Genomic DNA, 4,696 nt, shown 5'->3' with positions numbered 1-4,696 from the left:
CCCGTGGACTGAATTGTGAATCTAAACCCTTCTGGAATCCACCGGAAGACACAGAAAAAATTTCATTAAAATCGTTCCAGCCGTTTAGGAGGAGTTCAGTGACAAACACACGCACAAAAGAAATATATATATATATATATAAAGATTAATTTTGAGATTTTTTTTGTAGAACGAAAATTCATCCTTATTTTATTTATTTTAAAAACTCCGAACGCGGATGTTTTTCGGAATGAAATTCGAAATCACTCCGCAAATAAAAACTCATGATTCACTCCCTACGCGGAGTGATTAATTACTTCACTCCGGAACTCCGAGTGATGGGAGTGAAATTCACTCCGGATTTTTTACAGTGTAACTGGATAACAAAGTTCTTTGCTCAAGAAAATTTTCGGGTGCCTGAAGGAAGACCGAAGTTGTGTTGGCCGAAATAAAAATTTTTCGAGAAATTCTATTCTTGGTGGAAGTAATTTTTTCTTAATTCAAATTATCATAAATACTTGATACAATTAATTTTTATATTTGATTTTATTTTATTTTAGCGTGCAACTATACATATTGAATGAAAAAAAATTAGGAAAACGGTTGACCTGGAAGGCCATCCCTGCAACTTCCCGCTACTTTTGTAATTAAGCGCTCAAAATTGCACTTATTACGTTTTTGAGCTCTTCAAGCACAAAAATATAATTTCCGTGTAATTTTGAGCTCTCCGAGCTCAATAATCTGATAGAAGTTTAATAAAACACTATTTTTTTAATTTTTAAACCGCAATAACTTTTGAATGAATGAACCGATTTTCACGCGTCTCATACTGAGATTTTGACTGAATTAATTGCATTGATTTTGAGCATCAATGCAGTCTAAAACGTGATTTCCCTTATAATAGCATCTCTTATTCAACGTTTATTGCTACATTTGAACAATTCTAATCCTAATTAGTGATTGTGATATCGATTAGCAAAATTGCATTGAATTTGAGTGTCAATGCAGTCTAAAACGTAATTTTCCTTATAACAGCACCTCTTATTCAACATATATTGCTACATTTTAACAATTCTAATCTTAAGATTTCGATTAACGAAATTGCATAGATTTTGAGTATCAATGTAACCTAGCAATGTTATTTTCCGCAATTACGGCCCTTTTAATCTAAATTTCAATGCTATATTTCAATAATTCTAATCCTGATTAGTAATTGTGATACCAATTAGAAAAATTACATTGGTTTTGAGTGTCAATGCCGTCGAAAAGCGTCATTCTCCGTACAACCACACCTCTGAATAAAATTTTAATGTTACAATTGAACAATTTTAATCTCAATTAGTGATTGACATTCCAATTATATAAATTGCATTGGTTTTGAGTTTCAATGCAATTAAAAAACTTCATGACCGGTACAACCGTACCTTTAAGTAAAATTGTTATAGCTTTAATCTTTGTTAATAATAACGATATCAATTAGAAAAATTACGTTGATTTTGAGAGTCAATGCAGTCATTTTTCGCAATAGCTGCGTTCTGAATAAAAATTTTGACGCAAAATTCTTGCCTTAAAATACATTATTCTTCAAAAAGTCACGTAAGTATAAAAAAAAGTAAGATTTCATGATTACTCACAAATAAAACAAAATTTCACTTTTGTTTTCTAATTCTTCCTTAAAAGCAAAGCCCATTTTACCTCATCCACCTATCATAGATTTATGATTATTTTCTTTCCTCCTTCCGTCTTTCCGTCCGCCGTATATATAGAGGGAAAGTACGGGGAATAATAATTCACATATTTATACATCTCACGTTTCTTTAGCAAGTGAATGCTTCCTTTGTATATAAATATAACTTGCTCGGAATTCAATCTCACTTGATTGCCAGTTTGATTTTCGTCATCAGACATCATATATCAGTCGTATAAATCGGATTAAGATCCACTTACAGTTTCACGTATAAAAAAAGTATAAATATATATATTGTACCGTGTGTGTCAACAGTTTGTAATAATTCATCAGATAATAAAGCTAATCAGTGACTGAAACAAAATGGTAACAATTACCGACAAAATGGCGACAACCGATAAACTAAATATATTGTGCATTACAGAACACAAATATTGGAATTTGTCTGATAATAGCATCATCAATATCTTCAGTTGTTTCCGTAAGTATTAATCCAGGATCTGGAATAAGGCCGTCGAATATATTAGGAGGCGCTGGACAACATGCAAGTTTCGATTTTATCCGGCCCGGATTAACCCAGACGTCCTATTCATTCAATGGCCCCAGCTCGCATCAATCATTCAGCTCAAGCATTGGGAACCCATTATTAGCCCAAAAAGTCCTCCCTAATGTCGCTCAAGCTCTGGCCTACAGAAATCCTGGACTCGGTAAAAAATTTAACATCTTTATTATTATTACTTTCTTTCTTTTTACTTACTCTTGGTTATTATTTCTCTAGACATCGATTTATCTTAAAAAAGTTCTTGTTTAAGAGTAATGGTAGGATAAACATTGAAATAGAACGGTAAATAATTTGAAAAATTAGAATTTGAGTTGGGCAATAAGTACCAGATTTCACTGGTGAAAACATAACTGAGTTTCGTTAAAATTGCGTGAATAGATCTAGAGAAAGTTTGGAAAATCCATAAGTGCACGCCTCATAACGCTTATTCATTTTTTAACAAAAAAATAAATTGTGTATTGATTAAAAAAAAAAAAATTATAATTAAGCAATTTCTTACAGAGTATTTGGTATTTTTTTTTTAAATATCAGCGCCCTTTTTTCTTGTCATATATGTACGCAGTTTGAAAAAATCTAGCTTGATCAAGTGGCGCCATAGTTTTCACGTGACAAATAAGAAAAGTTCGTTTGTCTTTGTACGGTTGTATCGTAGTGAATTTTAATAAAAATTCAATTAAAAAAAAAAATACGTAAACTAGGCTACTGGTATAAAATACGGACTTAGTTCATAGAATTCTTGAACTAATAAAAAAGGTCCAGTCTTGAAATATCAATTTGTTCGGGAGTAATCGTTGGTACATCCAAAATGGGGTGACATTAGGACAACCAAGTAAAATTTTTTTCAAAACGTTTCTTTTTTTTTTTTCAAAATAGCTACATGAAATGATTTTAGAAAGTAAAAGATGGTTTAATTTAAGTGTTTTCTTGGTGTACATCTACTTATATTATTGTATAAGTGTAATATGGTGTGATAGAGGCATATAAAGATCACAAAATTGCTTGACCTTGCCCGGGAAAAAAGGTTTAGATCTGAATAGATATAATTATATCTGGTCAGATCTATTTATATCTGATCAGATATGGGATTTGAGACATAATCAGATCTAAACAGATATAACTATATCTGAGTTGAACAATACATCAAACATGATCAGACCTAGCCATATCTGATCAGATCTAAACATATATAACTATATCTGGATTGAAAAATACATGTATCAGACATAAAAATATTTTATTATGTCCGGCCAGATATAACTGTATTTGTTAACTATTAATAAATACTTATAAACTATTTTAATAAATATACGTGATGAGTCGAGTACAAAGCGCAACCTCACGCGCTTCGCGCTATGAGGCATGCAATATTGAAGAAAAAGTAATGCATTGACTTTGAGTGCCAATGTAGTGTAAATAGGGTATTAAATGTATTAAGAGGCTGCTAATTTGAATTCGAATGTTTTAATACTCAAAATCTACCAATTGAAATATTATTTGAAAACAGTGTATCTGTCGTAGTCTTTTCGCAAAATCCGTCATTTCATGAAATACCTAGGCACTTCCAGAAGCGTCGGCGTTTAGTGAAAAATATTTAAATTGCATTATCAGCCTAGGTATTTCATGAAATGACCACTTTGTGCCGGCATCTCGTGTTTAAAGCCAAGATACATAATCAGACACATAGAAAAGTTGGGCTTTTCATGTAATACTTATTATACATTTTGGCCTGTTGAATAAAGAAAAAAAAATTAATAACATTAAAAAAAAATTAGAAAAACGGTTGACCCTGAAGGCCATCCCTGCAACTTCCCGCTAATTCCATACCTAGACGCTTAAAATTTCGCTTATGACGTTTTCGAGCTCTTCGAGCTCAAAAATACAATTCATGTGTTATTTTGAGCTCTCCCAGCTCAAAGAGATAGCTTTGCTATGCTTTTGAGCTCTTCGAGCTCAAAAGTCTTATCAAAATTCGATGAAATACGATTTTTCTAATTTCCAAACTGCTGTAACTTTTTAATAAATCAACCGATTTTCACGCGGTAGGCGGCGATCGATGTGGTTTTTTGAGCTCTATAAATGATTATGAACAAAAAAATTGATCTGATGAAAAATTTCGGAGTTATTACAAAAAAACACTTTTTTCGATTTTTTTCGACAACGATATCTCACGAACGCATCAACCGATTCGGACGCTCTATGTGGCGATCAATGCGGGATTTCAAGGTTAAGAGCTGATTAGTTTTTGAAGTTAATCGGTTCAGCCAATTCAGAGATATTCAAAAAAAATGAAAAAAAAACAACTTTTTTTGTCACTTTTTTTGCAATTTCGAAGCTCTTTCGAATGACACCAACCGCGATGAAATCGGTCAAGCCGTTCAAAAGTAACGAGAGGTTTACACATACACACACACACACCACACACACACACACACACACACACACACACACACACACACACACACACACAC

The sequence above is a fragment of the Cotesia glomerata genome, linkage group LG4 (assembly GCF_020080835.1).
Source record: "Cotesia glomerata isolate CgM1 linkage group LG4, MPM_Cglom_v2.3, whole genome shotgun sequence".
Classification (NCBI taxonomy): domain Eukaryota; kingdom Metazoa; phylum Arthropoda; class Insecta; order Hymenoptera; family Braconidae; genus Cotesia; species Cotesia glomerata.
The sequence above is the reverse complement of the archived record's forward strand: the minus strand, read 5'-3'. Positions refer to the sequence as shown.